We start from the raw sequence: 22,357 nt of genomic DNA, 5'->3' as shown, positions 1-22,357 counted from the left end.
AGCAATACAAATATTTCCTCATTAACCTCCCTTATGTTCTCATTTCTCTGTATTTGTCACTAACATCACCCAGCTTCAAAATGTACAAGTGACCTTAGACTCTCCACCCTCTGTGGGTGCTTACCTGGAGCCAGACAGACATTGAGACTAGAAAGACTCCCCATATCTAGTCACTAGGTATGGCAAATTAGGCATTTCACTGAGTTAGTACTAGTTCAGATTCTCTCAGCTCTCCCTAGAATAAGAGCAATGGAGCCATCACTGCTCTCTCTACCTCTAATTTCTTCTCCCTCCAGTTGATCCAACTAACAGATTTATCTTCCTAAAAGCAATCCCTTCACACTTCCCTATCAGCCAAATACATTTCTCTCTCTAATCTACACTTATTTACATAAATCCTTTATGTATCTTCTATTTAGACTGAATGTACTAATTTCCTATCTTACTCTTCTTTCCATTTGCAATTTTCTACCAATCCTCTAGCCCCAATCTCCACTAAATGAAATCCTACTCATCCTTCACAAACCATGAAGCCTTGCCTGATCCCTCTGATCAGAGGTGATCTCTTCTGCCTTTCACCCCTTTATACGTCTTACTCTGTACACTTCTTGAGGCATTTTACATATGTCATTTATATATATATATAAAATAACAACAAACTCTGTTTGATTCTGTTGGCATCCACAGGCACCCAGTATAGTGTCTTACATTCAATCATCAAAAAAGTACATGAGAATTCAGTCATTTCTATAGATCCTACAATGACAAAAGTAAAAGGATGACTAATTTATTTAGCAATATTAAAGTTATACTTTATAAAATTAGCCTTTGATGACTGTATCAGTCAAAGTACAAGTAGAAAAAAAAAAAAACACTCTGAGAATTTAAAGAAAGGTACAGGGAATTAATTACACAGGTTACAGAACTGAGAAGCCAAACAGAGCATTGCGAGAGAACCCAGGAACCAGCAATAGCAGAAAACAGTTACTATCCCTAGGCTGAAGGGACAAGGGAGGACTTTTCCAGAGCCCAGGAACCAAGTACCTGGTGGAAGCTGGAACCTCAGTGGGCCTGTCCAATAAGAGCTAAGCAAGAGGCAAGCCAGCCATAGCACAAAATCCACCTAGGCAGAGAAAAAGGGAAGAACCAGGGTTTCTCACTTCCTTCTGACCTTAATCTCCCCAGTGGCTCCTATCTAAGGGAATGCCAGCTACTGGGAGCTCTGGAATCTAAGCCCACTAAGTCCCCTTGGGATACCAAGCAGGGTCTGGAAGGAGCAAAAAAAACAGATATGCAGGCAGATATGCAGGCAGGTCATGTACAATGACCTTAACAGTATGTAATCATTTAAGAAAATGTTTTTAAAAAGAAAAAAACGACTTATGAAAGTAAAATGTCTAAAAATCAGCAAGAGACAAATCCCAACACACTATTTTTTTCACTCAGTAGATTATTCAACAAATAATCGAGTTCCTACATGCTCTGCACTACAGATAAAACATTATACAGACATCATCTTTACCTTAATGACCTTACTGTCTAGCAAAGGCTTGCTAGAATAATCAACCTTAATAAATAAGACATAGTAATATAACATAAACTTTGGTGGTTTCCAGCATCACCATATAAATGGTTAAGAACGGTGGGCTACCAGCTCTATTTGAAATGTTCTTTTCTTCTGATTCTCTTAGATACTAATCCCGAAATTGAGAGAAGCAACTTTAACTGACTATACCCAAAATAGAAATTTAGGAGGAATGGTCTTTAAGATGGTCAATTTCAACTACAGAATACTTTGCCAGAAGTCAGGAATAGAAAGAGAATCCATGTTTATATATGCTAATTAATAAACACCATGTAGGTCACTCAGCAAACAGGAGTTGTCTCATTTTTACATAAAGTTTGGTAACAATCCTGGGAAAGAAAACTCACGGTGCCAGCTTTAAAAATGAAGCAAGTGCTTTGATTTACATAAGGTTCACCAAATAAATCATTATCAGGAAAGGGACTCAGGTCTCCCAACATTCAGTTATGTTTTCTTTTCATTAAGGAAATGAAAACAAAAGATTTGATCAGTAATAACATAATCATTATGTTACAAAAAACCCAGTTCCTCCTGTGTTTCTCCTTTACTCTCACACTACTACCACACTCACAACACTTCTGACACCAATGTCAGGGGAGGGTTGTCCCACATCAAGCAATTCTGCAACACCTGCTGAGTGTCCTACAATTTAACTCAACTCTGACACTATCTGCCTGGAAATAGCATTAGATCCCACAGGTTAAGGGCTCAGTCCTACAAGACTGCCCCCACACCTCCTTCAGATGCCAATCGCAAGTAGTAGGTCCCCAGGTTACTCACAATTTCTGTCCCATTTGGCTACAAATCGGAGGTCCCCATGAACATTTTGAACATTCTGAATTTTGAACCAGGTGAATGCATTGCCTATTCAATAAATAAACAAGATTAAGAGCAACTTCAACAGCAAAATCCTCTGAATCTTTTTGCCCTTAGCAAATTTGGCAGGAAACTGATTTCCAAACCAAGTTAATTTTTTCCCCTCTTTAAGAGAGAGAAAAATTCAAGGGAAAAATTCCAATTAGCCTTGATCTACATATTATTGCCTGAAGTGCTGTTACAACTATAGAGTCACTAGGTTTAAAACTCTAACAGAATGTTGCCACATAAACATATGGAATTACACAAAGGAGAAGGAATTACACAAAGGAGAAGCAAATACTGAAGACCAGTTACATTCTTAACTCTTCTTTGCCCTTGATAAACTCAAAAAAAAAAAAAAAAAAGAAAGCCACCAACAGACATACCATTAAAGTTTCAAGGCAGAGACCATAGTTTTCAGAATTTTTTTAAGGTTAACCCGCCAATGGTCTGCACATGGTTAGGCTAATTAAGTCAAAGCACAGATCTATTTGCCAATTTTTCTTGGTAGATCATCTTTTAATTATTCATTTTAGCATCCCTGAGGAAAAAGAATGCTGACCACCAGCCAAACAGGGTTTCTTTCAAACCATACTGGAATACTATATAAATGTAGAGTTAAATAATTAAAGATTTTTTTCAATGTTATTAGTCATCAATAAGCCAGCATTCTCTAATTAATGAATATTAGCTCCATAACTGCATCAGAAAAGAATGCATAAATAAAAAATAAATGCAAAAATAAAACAATAAAGGTCTTCATTCAGAAGATCTTTGATATCAAGAGTTGGGACATCAAGGCCCAGTTCTATGAGGGGAGTAGTTAGAATACTGCCCCTCATGCTACCTGCTCACACTTGGGAGAAAAAAACTTAAACAGCTACCACCATTCTTGATTTTCTCTCTCCTTCCAGCTTCATCCCTGCATCTAGATAATGAAGTACTGCAACAACAGACTTAGTAAAGTATATTATCCTGGTTCTAGCTGCCAAACATTAAATATTGCATAGAATAGGGATAGGATGAGAATGAGAGTTAAACAAAACATGGAAACAGTCTTTTATAAGTCTTCTTTCCATACATACATCCAAGAAATTGGTGGTGTGATTTTCTAGTTTCAGAGTCAGTATCAGCTGTAAGGCAGATATGGAAATAAACCTTAAGATCAGCAATGGTTTCAGAATCTATAAGCATCAATGTTTATTTAGTTTCCTTGAACTCTGCAATCAAAGGCCCTTGGAAATCATAAAACTGGAGAACCTAATCAGAACCAGTATCCCAAACCTGTCAAGGTCTTTCTAGACCGAGTATTGACTAAGATGACACGCAGTTACAATTAAAGAGACTGCAATGCTATTGGGGACATGTTGATTAAGTTGAATTATATATTTCTTAGTTCAAGTCTTTGATATTCTGAGGTCAATTACAGAAAACCAAAATTTTTTGATGCATTTGGTGAAAAACGGAATTTTAATGTTGCTTTGAAGCATTTTGTATTTTGCCAGAATTGCAGACATTAACATTTTAATAGTGTTAATTTCTGCACATAAATCATCAGAGTAACCTGAAATTAACACAGAAAATACTGGATAAAAAAGACAGTCAAGAAGAGGGGTAAGAGTGGCAGAGCAAAAATAATAATAAATTATAACATGAACCAAAAGAAACCTGGAAAGAATATTAAAAAGCAATGTAAGCCACAGTCTCTGTCCTCAAGAAGCTTACACGTAGCTGGAGAAAAAGATATATGAATAATACAAAACAGTAAATGAAAAGAACAAAATAAAAAAGCTTATAGAAACAAAACAGCAAAACATCGTTGCAAATAGCAACCAAGGGTGCATAAGACGTGAAAAGAAAAGATTTGGGACAAGAGAAGGCTTACTAATTTTTAATAAAAGGCATTTTTTAATTTTAGAAATTATTAGATGATTTATAAAAGTAAGAAATATTCCTAACTGTTGAGTTCCTATGATAGAAATAGTATATTACCAGGTATATATTTTTGATAATCACTAACTATGGGTCATTAGCCAAGATTCCTAATTTCTCTAGATCTCAGGTTCGTCATTGGTAAATAAGTTTAGACTTGGTGTGTCTATTATCCTGATACTGAGCAGCTGAACTAATAAATATGGTTGTGCATAAAGTTAGGATGATGGAATAACAGATGATCTGAGAATATAGAATGTAACTTGGTCCTGCTGTGTTGAATCAAATAAATAAACCAAATAAATCAAATAAATAAATAAATGAAACACGGCTTCATTTTTCCAAAGCAGGTTATCAAAGAAATCAGTACAAATAAATGCTAGGAAAGATATTTAATTCTCAAATACCAGAAAGCTACAACACTATCAATGTACACACAATCTAAAAATCTTAGTTTTTTAAAAGTCTACACAGAAGCACAAAGATTGGGCTATTTCTACTTGATGATTTTAGTTTATTGCTACTATTGGGTTGGCCAAAAAGTTCCTTCAGTTTTAAAGTAAAACTAAAAGACACATTTTTCATTTTTGCCAAGAACTTTATTGAACAACGTATTCACCCTTTTGTTTTACTACCTTCTGCCTTTTTTTTTTTTTTTTTTTGCGGTACACGGGCCTCTCACTGTTGTGGCCTCTCCCGTTGCAGAGCACAGGCTCTGGACGCACAGGCTCAGCGGCCATGGCTCACAGGCCCAGCCGCTCCGTGGCATTTGGGATCTTCCCGGACCGGGGCACAAACCTGTGTCCCCTGCATCGGCAGGCGGACTCTCAACCATTGCGCCACCAGGGAAGCCCCTTCTGCCATTTTTCAGGCAACTTCATAATTCCATCTTCCCAAAACTTTTTATCTTTTTGAGCGAAGAACTGTTCCAGGTGCCTTTTACAGTCTTCCAGGGAACTGAAATTTTTTCCATTAAGAGAATTTTGTAAAGACAGAAATAAACGGAAATCCAAAGTGCAATGTCTGGTAAATACAGCAGATGACTCAGAACTTCCCAGCCAAGCTCTAACAGTTTTTGCCTGGTCATCAAAGAAACATGCAGTCTTGTGTTATCGTGATGGAAGATTATGTGTTTTCTGTTGACTAGTTCTGGACACTTTTCATCGAGTGCTGCTTTCAGTTGGTCTAACTGGGAGCAGTACTTGTTGGAATTAATCGTTTCGTTTGCCAGAAGGAGCTCATAATATAGGACTCCCTTCCAATCCCACCATATACACAACATCACCTTCTTTGGATGAAGACCAGCCTTTGGTGTGGTTGGTGGTGGTTCATTTCGCTTGCCCCACGATCTCTTCTGTTCCACATTATTGTACAGTATCCACTTTTCATCAACCATGTACAATTTGTTTTTAAAATGGAATATTTTCATTACATTACAGTAGCGAATCACGCATGGAAATATGGTCAACAAGGCTTTTTTCGCTTAACTTACGTGGAACCCAAACATCAAAGCGATTAACATGACCAAGCTGGTGCAAATGATTTTCATCACTTGCTTTGGATATTTTGAGTATGTCAGCTATCTCCCACGTGGTATAACGTTGATTGTTCTCAATTAATGTCTCGATTTGATAGCTATCAACTTCAACTTGTCTACTCGACCGTGGAGCATCGTCCAGCGAGAAATCTCCAGCATGAAACTTCACAAAACACTTTTGACATGTTCGATGAGTCACAGCACCTTCTCCGTACACTGCACAAATCTTTGTGTTTCAGTTGCATTTTTACCTCTCTTGAAATAATACAGCATGATATGCTGAAAATGTTGTTTTTCTTCTATCTTCAATATTAAAATGGTTACACAAAGATTTGCTAATTTTGATAAGTTTTTTTTTAAATGCACACTGATATGACAGCTGTCATAATACAATCTAACAAAATTGTTTTGAATGATGTTAAAGACAGCTAAGTAAGCACTACTAGAACCATCTTATGTAAAAAACTTAATGAAACTTTTGGCCAACCCAATATATTATATTCAACGTACAGAAGAAAAACTGAATTAAAGGAAACAATCCCATTTACCATCACTTCAAAAAGAATAAAATACCTAGGAATAAACCTACCTAAGAAGGCAAAATACCTGTACTCTGAAAACTGTAAGATGCTGATGAAAGAAATCGAAGATTATACAGATGGAAAGATATACCATGTCCTTGGTTTGGAAGAATCAATACTGTCAAAATGACTATACTACCCAAGGCAATCTACAGATTCAATGCAATCCCTGTCAAATTATCAATGTCATTTTTCACAGAACTAGAACAAAAAATTGCACAATTTGTATGGAAACACAAAAGACCCCAAATAGCCAAAGCAATCCTGAGAAAGAAAAACAGAGCTGGAGGAATCAGCCTCCTGACTTCAAACTATATTACGAATCTACAGTCATCGAAACAGTATGGCACTGGCACAAAAACAGAAATATAGATAAATGGGACAGGATAGAAAGCTCAGAAATAAACCCATGCACCTATGGTCATCTAATCTATGACAAAGGAGGAAAGAATATACAATGCAGAAAATACAGTCTCTTTAAGAAGTGGTGCCGGGAAAACTGGACAGCTACATGTAAAAGAATGAAATTAGAACATTCTCTAACACCATATACAAAAATAAACTCAAAATGAATTAAAGACCTAAATGTAAGACTGGATACTATAAAACTCTTAGAGGAAAACCTGGGCAGAACACTCTTTGACATAAATCACAGCAATATCTTTTTGGATCCACCTCCAAGAGAAATGAAAACAAAAATAAACAAATGGGACCTAATGAAAGTTAAAAGCTTTTGCACTGCAAAGGAAATCACAAACAAAATGAAAAGACAACCCTCAGAATGGGAAAAAAATATTTGCAAATGAAGCAACAGACAAGGGATTAATCTCCAAAATATACAAACAGCTCATGCAGCCCAATATAAAAAAAAAAAAAACAACGCAATCAAAAATGTGCAGAAGATCTAAACAGATTTTTCTCCAGAGACATACAGATGGCCAACAAACACATGAAAGAATGCTCAACATCATTAATCATTAGAGAAATGCAAATCAAAACTACAATGAGATATCATCTCACACCAGTCAGAATGGCCATCATCAAAAAATCTAGAAACAATAAATGCTGGAGAGGGTGTGGAGAAAAGGGAACCCTCTTGCACTGCTGGTGGGAATGTGAATTGGTACAGCCACTATGGAGAACAGTATGGAGGTTCCTTAAAAAACTACAAATAGAACTACCATATGACCCAGCAATCCCACTACTGGGCATATACCGTGAGAAAACCAAAATTCAAAGAGTCATGTACCAAAATGTTCATTGCAGCTCTATTTACAATAGCCCAGAGATGGAAACAGCCTAAGTGCCCATCATCGGATGAATGGATAAAGAAGATGTGGCACATATATACAATGGAATATTACTCAGCCTTAAAAAGAAATGAAATTGAGCTATTTGTAATGAGGTGGATAGACCTAGAGTCTGTCATACAGAGTGAAGTAAGTCAGAAAGAAAAAGACAAGTACCGTATGCTAACACATATATATGGAATTTAAGAAAAAAAAAATGTCATGAAGAACCTAGGAGTAAGACAGGAATAAAGACGCAGACCTACTGGAGAACGGACTTGAGGATATGGGGAGGGGGAAGGGTGAGCTGTGACAGGGTGAGAGCGAGGCATGGACATATACACACTAACAAACGTAGTAAGGTAGATAGCTAGTGGGAAGCAGCCGCATGGCAAAGGGACATCGGCCCGGTGCTTTGTGACCGCCTGGAGGGGTGGGATAGGGCAGGTGGGAGGGAGGGAGATGCAAGAGGGAAGACATATGGGAACATATGTATATGTATAACTGATTCACTTTGTTATAAAGCAGAAACTAACACACCATTGTAAAGCAATTATACCCCAATAAAGATGTTAAAAAAATAAAAAAAAAAAGTCTATAAACAATAAATGCTGCAGAGGGTGTAAAGAAAAGGGAACCCTCCTACACTGTTGTTGGGAATATAAATTGGTACAACCACTATGGAGAACAGTATGGAGGTTCCTTAAAAAACTAAAACTAGAACTACCATATGATCCAGCAATCCCAATCCTGGGCATATATCTGGAGAAAACCATAATTTGAAAAGATACATGCACCCCCAATTTTCACTGCAGCATTATTTACAATATAGCCAAGACATGGATGCAGCCTAAATGTCCATTGGCAGATGAATGGATAAAGAAGATGTGGTACATATATACAGTGGAATATTAGTCAGCCATTAACAAGAATGAAATAATGCCATTTGCAGCAAGATGGATGGACCTAGAAATTATCATACTAAGTGAAGTCAATCAGAGAAAGACAAATATCATATGATATCACTTACATGTGGAATTTAAAAAGATGAAACAAATAAACTTATTCACAAATCAGAAATAGACTCACAAACTTTGAAAACAAATTTATGGTTACCAAAGGGGAAAGGTGGGGGAGAGGGATAAATTAGAAGTTTGGGATTAACATATACACACTACTATATATAAAATAGATAATCAACAAGAACCTACTGTATAGCACAGGGAACTCTATTCAGTATTCTGTAATAACCTATATGGGAAAAGAAACTGAAAAAAATTGATATATGTATAACTGAATCACTTTGCTGTAACAGAAACCGACACAACATTGTAAATCAACTATACCCCAATATAAAATATAAACTAAATTAAAAATAAAAACTTTGTGATTACAAAGTTTTCAAGATCTATCCTATGGTATCACTTAAAGGTGAACTTTCTTTAAAACACAGTCTGTGATTAATCAGGTACAAGAGAGACTGACTTTAGATTGAGTTCCACTTACTAGTTACATTGTGTATTATAGAGAAATCCCAATGCATTATTTAGCCTTCAGAGCATTCATTATAGAACAGTTATAGAACACTAAGTGTTAAGAAAAATAATCTAGGAAATATAGGTAGCAAAAGACTGCAGATTTCCACTTAACAAAGCTTTTCAGTTTTTATAACATTTTCTTTCCTCAGAAACTACTAAACTTTTCTGTTCTAAAAATGAACACAATGTGAGACTTTCAAAAACCAAACCAAACCAAACAAAATAAAAACAAATACATTTGTGAATTGTGAAAAAAGACATTTAGAGGTAGCATAATACTTTATTATAGCTACAAAGATCAAGACTTCTTAATTATAGGTTTTATTTTTCATACCAGCTGAAATGATTATGTCATTTTCATTTTTAATATACCCTATGCATAACATTAATGAAAATGGGGAAAATCCCTGGAGGCTTATTGCTAGATTAAAATGTACAATTATACCATAACTATATATCAAAATTTTAAATAAATCTTTTTTTAGTTTTTTTTGTTGTTTTTGTTAAGGGATCTTAGATGGGGGTAGATTTTCTCTTAAATATTAATGTGGAGCTACTGTACTTTGTTATATAGCATGAGATGTTTTTCCAAGTAAAAAATGACTCATATTATTAAGTGTTAAGAGCTATATAACAAACAAAGGCACTGCAAAGGCCCCATAGCATCAGTGCATTCCATCAGTGCAGCATATTCATTCATTAGAGTAGTGCCATCATACACATGGATAGTAGTGATGCACTTGTTCCTGGTAATGTATTACTCTTACAGGTTAGACCAGTGCAATATTTTATAGACTTACAGTACATAGTGATTTCACTCATTTAGAAATTTCATTTCCTTGTCACAGCCTAAAATGAGTTGTCTGAACATTCATGATAATTTCATTGTCTATCTCCAAAATGTTTTAACTGGCCAACTAACCAATTGTTTAAATTGGTGTGACTATATGGGTTTTCTTCAATTTCACATTCTCACTTCTTATCTAGCCACTTTAGGGGTCAGCAAAAAGAAAATTAGTGATAATGCTTTCAATTTAATTAGTATATTACATGCACTGTAATTATTAGCAGGAAATGTTATATTAATGAATGTAAAAGTTAGCAGTAAATTACCTTGTAGCTATTATCAATTTCCCAAGCTACTGCTCCTTAAGATAACCCTCTCCCTATGGTCCTTCCGGTAATTTTTCTTTGCCTGATAAACATGATGATTAAATAGCACACAGAGCAAACCTTTGATACTTTTTAAATTAAATCCATGCCCAGCCTAAGGGCTGTGTCTGATTTCAACTAAATGTGTCAGTTAATCAGATAAAAAATTATCAGTAACTCAAAGAAACAGCAGCCTTAGGCTTCATCAGTGCCAGGGAAAGCTGAACAAAATAAGACATTCAGACAATATCACATTATGTGTAAAGGTTACTGATAAGCCTATAAGTAAACAGAACTGCTTACCACTGTAACAATATCTGTCTGGAAAGAAATGTTATAGTCAACATTCAAATTACTCTAAATGTTTTTAAGGAAAAAAAAAGTAATTTAGAGAAAAGACTAGGGATATTTTACCCACACATAAAAACAAACGTATGCACACTTATATATAAATGAACCCACAAAAATATACTAAAAACATGCAGTGGAGTAGGGAAATGGTATTCTTAAAACTAGATTCTCTGAGAGATTTTATTGAAAAAGTGCTTATTATCACCAAGACTACTTCTAGGACACTTGAAAAATTATACTAAGTAAACCAAATATTTAATGGCTAAGGGAAAGTGTACGTAAATTCAAGATCATTCATCCACAGAGTTCTTCCTAGTGCCTGAAATGATACAAATTTCACCAATTTTTAAAAAAATCTGGGGTAGATTAAACTATAGCAAGATCCTAAATTAATTAAGAAAGCAGACAATTTTTACCTGTAACAATGAGCACCAACATTCATTTGCAGTATTACCAATTAAAATAATATATATCATCAGGGGCCTGGTTATTAATAAGAGGATTTAAAAGATCCTACAATTATTATTATATACAGAGGCTGGCAAACCTTTACACTTTCAGAGCATATTATGACTTTCAAAGCATTCTCAGATTCCTAATTAAGATTGCTTTAACTATAGAAGAGGGCTATCTTATAAACTGATATATCAGTAACAAATGCCAGAAAGAAACTAAATCTGAAAAGAATGGAAAATTATCTTTGACAGACATAATAGGCAGTAGTTATGAAAAATCCATTTGTAACTCAGAGCAGGAGTCCCTAACCCTCTGACAAAGAAAATTTCAAATTAATACTCCATCATCTTTATTCTTCTCTTCTACTGCGATCAGATAATATGTTCAACCTCAACAAGGTTCTCATACTCTTTATCAAATGCAACTTCTTAGTAAGTAGACCACTGACAGGAGAAGAATTGGGCCAATTCTACACAAATACAAACCACTGAACATCAGAGGCCCACAGTACAAATTAAAGTTATTCAACAGAATTTCAAACTTGTTACCCACATATGGATAGAGGATCACTGTATCTTAAAGTTTTACTTCTCAATACATTCAAAAGCTTAATACAGGCTCTCTGAAATCACTGTTTCTGTCAAGAATTACCTGAAGTGCAGAGGAAGTGGTTTTGCTTTCCTAACTGCTACAAGCAGCAATACACACCTTTCAGGAAACACTTGGGATGATGGGAGTCCATCAAGGACTAACACTGCTTAAAGCAGGTTAACGCTTCTCCAAGACGTCCACACATTTCAGAGTTCACCAAAGAGCAGCTGAAAAATTATCTTAGGGTTATAGAATGAAATTCGAACCGGTCACCAAGAGGTGACTCAATTTAGCTGCTTCAAGCAATCCCCAGGGCTTTTTGGTCTCCTCTCATACCACAGGATTTAATTAATTCACACTCCCTCTGACCTCTGCAAGTCTCATATTAATGGTCACAACACTGTCTCTCTGAACGCTCCACAACTTCGAATCCATGCAAGAGTATTACTTAACATCTTATTTAAATAAAAAGAGCAATGATTTACAAAATTAAAAATTCTAATTGTAAAGAAAATTATCCACAGTTTTATTTGAGACTACAATTACAATACTAGGTCCATACTCTAAAAGTAATTGCAAGGAAAATAAGAATAGCATCATTTATTAAGATAATGTATTTATTATGGTTCTAAACACAATTTGCTATATTTTCAAATGTATTTTCCAGAATAGTGAAAATGTTACTCTTTAAAAAATTACTCTAGCACCAGCACCAGTGTCCACATGGTAGAAAGAGCTCCCAAGAATGGCTGCTGCCAGTGATTATATCCCCAGGGTGACCACAGCTGTCCCTGCTGCCTCTCGAGGAGAGTCTCCAAGACCAGCAGATGCACATGTTGCAATTATGCTTCACGGAGAGAACTGCAGTGTAAGACATGTTAAGAGAAATCATTCTAGCAGAAGTAAATTATATAACATGGAAACCTGGATTGACACAAAGAAAAAGAAAACAGCAGAAACAGCATCTACATAGGTTATTACAAGATATTGAGTATACTTCCCTGTGCTACACACCAGGTGGCTGACAGAGTCTTGGTACTCCAGCCGGGTGTCAGGCCTGAGCCTCTGAGGTGGGAGAGCCAAGTTCAGACATTGATCCACCAGAGACCTCCCGGCCCCATGTAATATCAAATGGTGAAAGTTCTCTCAGAGATCTCCATCTCAATGCTAAGACCCAGCTCCACTCAACAGCCAGCAAGGTACAGTGATGGACACACTATGCCAAACAACTAGCAAGATAGGAACACAATGCTGCCCATTAGCAGAAAGCTGCCTAAGATCATAATAAGGTGACAGACACCCCAAAACACACCACCAGATGCGGTCCTGTCAACCAGAAAGACAAGATCCAGCCTCATCCACCAGAAAACAGGCACCAGTCCCCTCCACCAGGAAGCCTACACAACACTCTGAACCAACCTTACCCACTGGGGACACACACCAAAAACAACAGGAACTACGAACCTGCATCCTGCGAAAAAGAGACCCCACCCACAGTAAGTTACGCAAAATGAGAAGACAGAGAAACACACACCAGATGAAGAAGCAAGCTAAAAACCCACCAGACCAAACAAATGAAGAGGAAATAGGCAGTGTACCTGAAAAAGAATTCAGAGTAATGAGTGTAAACATGATCCAAAATCTTGGAAATAGAATCAGGAAAATACAAGAAATGTTTAACAAGGACCTGTAAGAACTAAAGAGCAAACAAACAATGATGAACAACACAATCAATGAAATTAAAATTTCTTTAGAAGGAATCAATAGCAGGATAACTGAGGCAGAAGAACGGATAAGTGACCTGGAAGATCAAACAGTGGAAGTAACTACTGCAGAGCAGAATAAAGAAAACAGAATGAAAAGATTTGAGGACACTCTCAGAGACCTCTGGGACAACATTAAATGCACCAACATTTGAATTATAGGGGTCCCAGAAGAAGAAGAAAAAAAGGAAGGGACTGAAATGAAGGAAACAACAGCTAACATCAATAAATCTAAAAGCTGTTTGAGAAGATAAACAAAATTGATAAACCACGAGCCAGACTCATCAAGAAAGAAAGGGAGAAGACTCAAGTTAAGAGAATTAGAAATGAAAAAGGAGACGTAACAACTGACACTGCAGATATACAAAGGATAATGAGAGATTACTACAAGCAATTATATGCAATAAAATGGACAACGTGGAAGAAATGGACAAATTCTTAGAAAAGCACAACCTCCCGAGACTGAACCAGGAAGAAATAGAAAATATAAGCAGACAAGTCACAAGCACTAAAATTGAAACTATGATTAAAAATCTTCCAACAAACAAAAGACCAGGATGAGATGGATTTACAGGTGAAGTCTATCAAACATTTAGAGAAGAGCTAACAGCTTTCCTTCTCAAACTCTTCCAAAATACAGCACAGGGAGGAACACTCCCAAACTCATTCTACGAGGCCACCATCACCCTGATAACAAAACCAGACAAAGATGTCACAAAAAAAGAAAACTACAGACCAATATTACTGATGAACATAGATGCAAAAATCCTCAACAAAATACTAGCAAACAGAATCCAACAGCACATTAAAAGGATCATACACCATGATCAAGTGGGATTTATCCCAAGAGTGCAAGGATTCTTCAATATACGCAAATCAATCAATGTGATAAACCATATTAAAAAATTGAAGGAGAAAAACCATATGATCATCTCAATAGATGCAGCAAAAGCTTTTGACAAAATTCAACACCCATTTATGATAAAAACTCTCTAGAAAGTAGGCATAGAGGGAAATGACCTCAACATTATAAAGGCCATATATGACAAACCCACAGCCAACATCATCCTCAATGGTGAAAAACTGAAACCATTTCCACTAAGACCAGGAAGAAGACAAGGTTGCCCACTCTCACCACTATTATTAAACATAATTTTGGAAGTTTTAGCCACAGCAATCAGAGAAGAAAAAGAAATAAAAGGAATCCAAATCAGAAAAGAAGAAGTAAAACTGTCACTGTTTACAGATGACATGACATATACATAGAGAATCCTAAAGATGCTACCAGAAAACTACTAGAGCTAATCAATGAATTTGGTAAAGTAGCACGATATAAAAATAATGCACAGAAATCTCTTGTATTGTTATACAATAATGATGAAAATTCTGAAAGAGAAATTAAGGAAACACTCCCATTTACCACTGCAACAAAAAGAATAAAATACCTAGGAATAACCCTACCTAAGGAGAAAAAAGACCTGTATGCAGAAAACTATAGGACATTGCTGAAAGAAATTAAAGATGATACAAACAGATGGAAAGATATACCATGCTCTTGGATTGGAAGAATCAACATTGTGAAAATGACCATATTACCGAAAGCAATCTACAGATTCAATGCAATCCCTATCAAACTACCAATGGCATTTTTCACACAACTAGAAAAACAATTTTCACAATTTATATGGAAACACAAAAAACCCTGAAACACCAAAGCAATCGTGAGAAAGAAAAATGGAGCTGGAGGAATCAAGTTCCCTGACTTCAGACTATACCAAAAAGCTACAGTAATTAAGACAGTAATTAAGACAAAAACAGAAATACAGATCAATGGAACAGGATAGAAACCCCAGTGATAAACCCATGCACACACACACACATATGGTCACCTTATCTTTGATAAAGGAGGCAAGAATATACAATGGAGAAAAGTCACCCTCTTCAATAAGTGGTGCTGGGAAAGCTGGACAGCTACATGTAAAAGAATGAGATTAGAACACTCCCTAACACCATACACAAAAATAAGCTAAAAATGGATTAAAGACTTAAATGTAAGGCCAGACACTATAAAACTCTTGGAGGAAAACATAGGCAGAACACTCCATGACATAAATCACAGCAAGAGCCTTTTTGACCCACCTCCTAGAGAAATGGAAATAAAAAGAAAAATAAACAAATGGGACCTAATGAAACGTAGAAGCCTTGGCACAGCAAAGTAAACCATAAACAAGATGAAAAGGCAACCCTCAGAATGGGAGAAAATATTTTCAAACAAAGCAACTGACAAAGGATTATCTCCAAAATATAGAGGCAGGTCCTGCAGCTCAATATCAGAAAAACAAACAACCCAATCCAAAAAATGGGCTGAAGATCTAAATAGACATTCCTCCAAAGAAGATATACAGATTGCCAACCAACACATGAAAGAATGCTCAATATCACTAATCATTAGAGAAATGCAAATCAAAACTACAATGAGGTATCACCTCACACCAGTCAGAATGGCCAAAATCAAAAAATCTACAAACAATAAATGCTGGAAAGGGTGTGGATAAAAGGAAACCCTTTTGCACTGTTGGTGGGAATGTAAATTGATACAGCCACTATGAAGAATAGTATGGAGGTTCCTTAAAAAACTAAAAATAAAACTACCATACGACCCAGCAATCCCACTACTGGGTTCAAAAAGAGTCATGTACCACAATGTTCATTGCAACTCTATTTACAATAGCCAGGACATGGAAGCAACCTAAGTGTCCATTGACAGATGAATGGATAAAGAAGATGTGGCACATATATACAATGGAATATTACTCAGCCATAAAAAGAAACGAAATTGAGTTATTTGTAGTGAGGTGGTGGACCTAGAGACTGTCCTACAGAGTGAAGAAAGAAAGAGAAAAACAAATACCATATGCTAACACATATACATGGAATCTAAAAAATAACAAAAAAAACATGGTTCTGAAGAACCTAGTAGCAGGACAGGAATAAGACACAAGACATAGAGAATGGACTTGAGGAGATGGGGAGGGGAAGGGTAAGCTGGGACGAAGTGAGGGAGTGGCATGGACATATATACACTACCAAATGTAAAAGAGATAGCTAGTGGGAAGCAGCCACATAGCACAGGGAGATCAGCTCAGTGCTTTGTGTCCACCTAGAGGGGTGGGATAGGGAGGGTGAGAGGGAGATGCAAGAGGGGGGAGATATATGGGTATATGTTTATGTATAGCTGATTCACTTTGTTATACAGCAGAAACTAGCACACCATTGCAAAGCAATTATACTCCAATGAAGATGTTAAGAAAAAATTATTCTAATGATAAAATTTATTTGGATATGTGATTACTGATATAGACCTGATATAAATATAAATATGTAAGATATAAATATGAAGACCTATTAAACTTTGAAGAAAACAAAATAAAAATTAATCTTGAATTTAAAAAGAAATTTATAGTAATAATCCAATTTTGCTCCTGGGATGAGTTCAAGTCAACCAGCAGACTTTATAACAATATAAGCTAAAAAAAAGCTAATATTAGGTAGATGCTTATTTGCAGTGAAATATGTATGAATTTTGTGGTTTCTCCCTTTAAAAGCTCAAATATTTACACAGCATTTTCCTACAGACAATTCCTTCAGGAAATCCTCCATATAAGAATGACCACCATTAGAAGCCTGATGATGAGTTATATTTAAAACTGAATTTGACATAAACAAGCTTCCCAAACTTTAATACACTAAAGTTATTCTGCAGTGATGAAGTGCCAGTGAACAACCACAACAATTAAGTCTAAAGGCTACGTAGTTTTCTATCCAATACAACCACATATATATCAATACATTTGTGGGATTTTACATAGGATGCCTGTAAAACTTATAGCAGTTTTACGTTTTTATCCTTAAATGAAATGTTTAACATTTAAAGCAAGCACTATAATATTTCACATATGGCATGCTGATATTTAACCTAAAAATTCCATTAAAATAATTTAACAAGAGAAATTAAACTACTTTAATATTTAAGGTTGGGTATTATCTTCAAGAAAATATTATTTTCAAGTAAGTTAAGAATTAAGAATTTGTCCTGTCTTTCTTATATGAACTCTATTACTGGGTAGCTGCTGAGTAACCAAATAATAGGTGAAGGGAAGTCTTTTTTTATAGAATATTCCAACCAATAAATGAAGCAAGAATGGTAGAATCATTAATATCAACATTTTGCAACCTCCTTTTAAATAACAAATCTAAACAACAATCATCAACAGCTGATGATGTTAGCATCATAAAAAAAGAGAGAATTAAATGTTATGTCTCCTAATGGAAGAACATAAAACCATTTGTGAGTTATAATTTAAAAAAAATTCAAACCTGAATTTAATGAAACTTCTAGATTAGTGCTTTTCAACTGAGCTTTCAGCAATGATGGAAATGTTCTTTCTGTACCATCCAATATGGTAACCACATGTGGCTATTGAGCATTTGAAAGGTGGCTAGTGAGACTGAGGAAGTAATTTTTAAATTTTACTTAGAGTTAATTAATTAAAAATTTGATGTACTTAATGACACGTAGTTCATAGCTACCATATTGGACAGCAAAGCTTTAGATTGAACTATGAATTTACAGGAAATCAGAGAACAAAGAAACATACTGCACTACACTGTGGGGATTTTGTCAGTCTGTGGGAACCCTAATGGAAAACTAACCTAGTTTTTTCAACAGAGAAGTTAAAAGAGAGAGAAAATATAGATTACAAGAGACTTAAAAGATATACCAACCAATTACAATGCATAAAACTGATTTGGATCCTGATTTAAACAAGACAAAACAATGTAAGGCATTTATGAAACAACTGAAAACTTGAACACTGACTGGATATATAATGAATTAAGAAATTACTATGCATTATTTTAATCTGTGATAATGGTATTACCATTATACCTAAAAGGAAAATCTTATCTCTTAGTGATAGATGCTGAAATATTTGCAAATGATACATGATATCTGGTGTTTGCTTCAAAATAATAATTGACAGAGGTAAGTAATCAGGTATATAGATGAAAGAAGATGGGTTATTGGCTACGTTGTTGCTGAAGCTCTCTAATAGGTGCCGTCATATTTATTACTTTATATTTGTCTTCTTTTTTTTTTGCTGTTATCTGAAAATTTTTTTTCGTTTCTATTTTTTCTTTGATAGGTCTTTATTGTGAAGCATAATTGCTTCACAATACTGTGTTAGTTTCTGTTGTACACCCAAGTGAATCAGCCATATGCATACATATCTCCCCATATCCCCTCCCTCTTGAGCCTCCTCCCATCCTCCCTATCCCATCCCTCTAGGTCATTGCAAAGCACCAAACTGATCTCCCTGTGCTATGCTGCTGCTTCCCACTAGCTAACTAAACTGCATTCGGTACTGTATATATGTCAATGCTACTCTCACTTCACCAAGCTTCCCCCTCCCACCCCGTGTCCTCAAGTCCATTCTCTATGTTGACATCTTTACTCCTGCCCTGCAACTAGGTTCATCAGTATCACTTTTTTTTTTTTTTTAAGATTACATAGATAGGCATTAGCATACGTTATTTGTTCTTCTCTTTCTGACTTACTTCACTCTGTATGAAGTAAGGTGGATGGACCTACTTCCCTAGGTCCATCCACCTCAGTACAAATAACTCAGTTTCGTTTCTTTTCATGGCTGAGTAATATTCAATTGTATATATGTGCCACATCTTCTTTATCCATTCAACTGTTGATGGACATCTAGGTTGGCTCCATGTCCTGGCTATTGTAAATAGTGCTGCAATGAACATTGTGGTACATGTCTCTTTTTGAATTATGCTTTTCTCAGGGTATATGCCCATTAGTGGGATTGCTGGGTCATATGGTAGTTGTATTTTTAGTTTTTTAAGGAACCTCCATACTGTTTTCCATAGAGGTTGTATCAATTTACATTCCCACCAACAATGCAGGAGCATTTCCTTTTCACCACACCCTTTCCAGCATTTGCTGTTTCTAGATTTTTTGATAATGGCCATTCTGACCGGCATGAGGTGATACCTCACTGCAGTTTTGATTTGCATTTCTCTAATAATTAGTGATGTTGAGCACCTTTTCATGTGCCTCTTGGCCATCTGTATGTCTTCCTTGGTGAAATGTCTATTTAGGTCTTCCACCCATTTTTTAATTGGATTGTTTGTTTCTTTGATATTGAGCTACATGAGCTGTGCATTTTGGAGATTAATCCTTTGTCGTTTCATTTGCAAATTTTTTCTCCCATTCTGAGGGTTGTCTTTTTGTCTTGTTTATGGATTCCTTTGCTGTGCAAAAGCTTTTAAGTTTAATTAAGTCCCATTTTTTAATTTTTGTTTTTATTTCCGTTACTCTCAGAGGTGGGTCAAAAAAGATTTTGCTGTGGTTTATTCCAAAGAGTGTTTTTCCTATGTTTTCCTCTAAGAGTTTTATAGTATATGGTCTTACATTTAGGTCTTTAATCCATTTGGAGTTTATTTTTGTGTATGGTGTTAGGTAGTATTCTAATTTCATTCTTTGACATGTAGCTGTCCAGTTTTCCCAGGACCACGTATTAAAGAGGCTGTCTTTTCTCCATTGCATGTTCTTGTCTTCTTTGTCGTAAATTAGGTGACCATATGTGCGTGGGTTTATCTCTGGGCCTTCTATCCTGTACCACTGATCTACATTTCTGTTTTTGTGCCAGTACCATACTGTCTTGATTACTGTACTTTGTGGTATACTTTCAAGTCGGGGAGCCTGATTCCTCCAACTCTGTTTATCTTTCTCAAGATTGCTTTGGCTATTTGGGATCTTTTGTGTTTCTATACGAATTATAAAATTTTTTGTTCTAATTCTGTGAAGAATGTCATTGGTAGTTTCATAGGGATTGCACTGACTCTGTAGATTGCTTTGGGCAGTATAGTCATTTTCACAATATTGATTCTTCCAACCCAAGAACATGGTATATTTCTCAATCTGTTTATATCATCTTTGATTTCTTTCAACAGTTTTAGTTTTCTGAGTACAAGTCTTGCCCTTCTTAGGCAGGTTTATTCCTAGGTGTTTTATTCTTCTTGTTGCGATGGTAAATGGGAGTGTTTCCTTAATTTCTCTTTCTGATTTTTTGTTGTTGGGGTATAGGAATGCTAGAGATTTCTGTGCATTAATTTTGTATCCTGCAACCTTACCAAATTCATTGATTAGTTCTAGTAGTTTCTGGTGGCATCTTTAGGATTTTCTATGTATAGTATCAAGTCATCTGCAAACAGTGACAGCTTTACTTCTTCTTTTCCAATCTGTATTCCTTTTATTTCTTCTTCTCTGACTGCTGTGGCTAGAACTTCCAAAACTATGTTGAATAAGAGTGGTGAGAGTGGACATCCTTGTCTTGTTCCTGATCTTAGTGTAAATGTTCTCAGTTTTTCACCATTGAGTAAGAAGCTTGCTGTGGGTTTGTCATATATGGTCTTTATTATGTTGCGGTAGGTTCCCCTCTATGCCCATTTTCTGGAGAGATTTTATCATAAATGGGTGTTGAATTTTGTCAAAAACTTTTTCTGCATCTATTGAGATGATCATATGGTTTTTAGTCCTTAATTTGTTAATGTGGTGTATCACACTGTTTGATTTGCATATATTGAAGAATCTTTGCATCCCTGGGATAAATCCCACTTGATCATGGTGTATGATCCTTTTAATGTGTTGTTGGACTCTGTTTGCTAGTATTTTGTTCAGGATTTTTGCATCTATGTTCATCAGTGACATCGGTCTATAATTTTCTTTTTTTGTGATATCTTTGTCTGGTTTTGGTATCAGGGTGATGGTGGCTTCGTAGAATGAATTTGGGAGTGTTTCTCCCTCTGCAATTTTTTGGAAGAGTTTAAGAAGCATTGGTGTTAGCCCTTCTCTAAATGTTTGACAGAATTCGCCTGTGAAGCCATCTGGTCCTGGACTTTTGTTTGTTGGAAGATTTTTAAATACAGTTTCAATTTCATTACTTGTGATTGGTCTGCTTATATTTTCTAATTCTTCCTGGTTCAGTCATGGAAAACTGTACCTTTCCAAGAATTTGTCCATCTCTTCGTGGTTGTCTATTTTATTGGCATATAGTTGTTTGTAGTAGTCTCTTAACAATCCTTTGTATTTCTGCCATGTCAGCTGTGCCTTCCCCTTTTTCATTTCTAATTTTATTGATTTGCACCCTCTCCCTTTTTTCCTTGATGAGTCTAGCTAAGGTTTCTCAATTTTGTTTATCTTCTCAAAGAACTAGATCTTAGTTTTACTGATCTTTGCTATTGTTTTCTTTGTTTCTATTTCATTTCTTTCTGCTCTGATTTTTATGATTTCTTTCCTTCTACTGACTTTGGGGTTTTTTGTTCTTCTTTCTCTAGTTGTTTTAAGCATACGGTTAGATTGTTTGAGATGTTTCTTATTTCTTGAGGTAGGATTGTACTGCTATAAACTTCCCTCTTAGAACTGCTTTTGCTGCATCTCATAGGTTTTGGGTCATCGTATTTTCATTGTCATTTGTTTCTATGTATTATTTAATTTCTTCTTTGATTTCTTCAGTGATCTCTTGGTTATTTAGTAGTGCACTGTTTAGCCTCCATACATTTGTGTTTTTTACAGTTTTTTTCCTGTAATTGATTTCCAATCTCGTAGCACTGTGGTCAGAAAAGATGCTTGATACAACTTCCATTTTC

At 35.6% G+C, this 22,357-nt stretch overlaps 1 protein-coding gene and 1 pseudogene across 3 annotated transcripts in view; both read right to left on the bottom strand.

The window, feature by feature from the left end:
- DPH6 (diphthamine biosynthesis 6) overlaps positions 1 to 22,357 on the bottom strand; it is a 297,783-nt gene that overhangs the window by 203,538 nt on the left and 71,888 nt on the right. The gene's annotated exons all lie outside the window — the stretch shown is intronic.
- Positions 1,317 to 22,357, bottom strand: part of LOC149750227 (small ribosomal subunit protein uS2 pseudogene) — a 44,145-nt pseudogene continuing 23,104 nt past the window's right edge.

This window comes from Delphinapterus leucas, chromosome 2 (assembly GCF_059928025.1).
Source record: "Delphinapterus leucas isolate spDelLeu-1000000601 "Yukka" chromosome 2, BTC_Dleu_Yukka2, whole genome shotgun sequence".
Taxonomy (NCBI): Eukaryota; Metazoa; Chordata; class Mammalia; order Artiodactyla; family Monodontidae; genus Delphinapterus; species Delphinapterus leucas.
The sequence above is the reverse complement of the archived record's forward strand: the minus strand, read 5'-3'. Positions and strand labels throughout refer to the sequence as shown.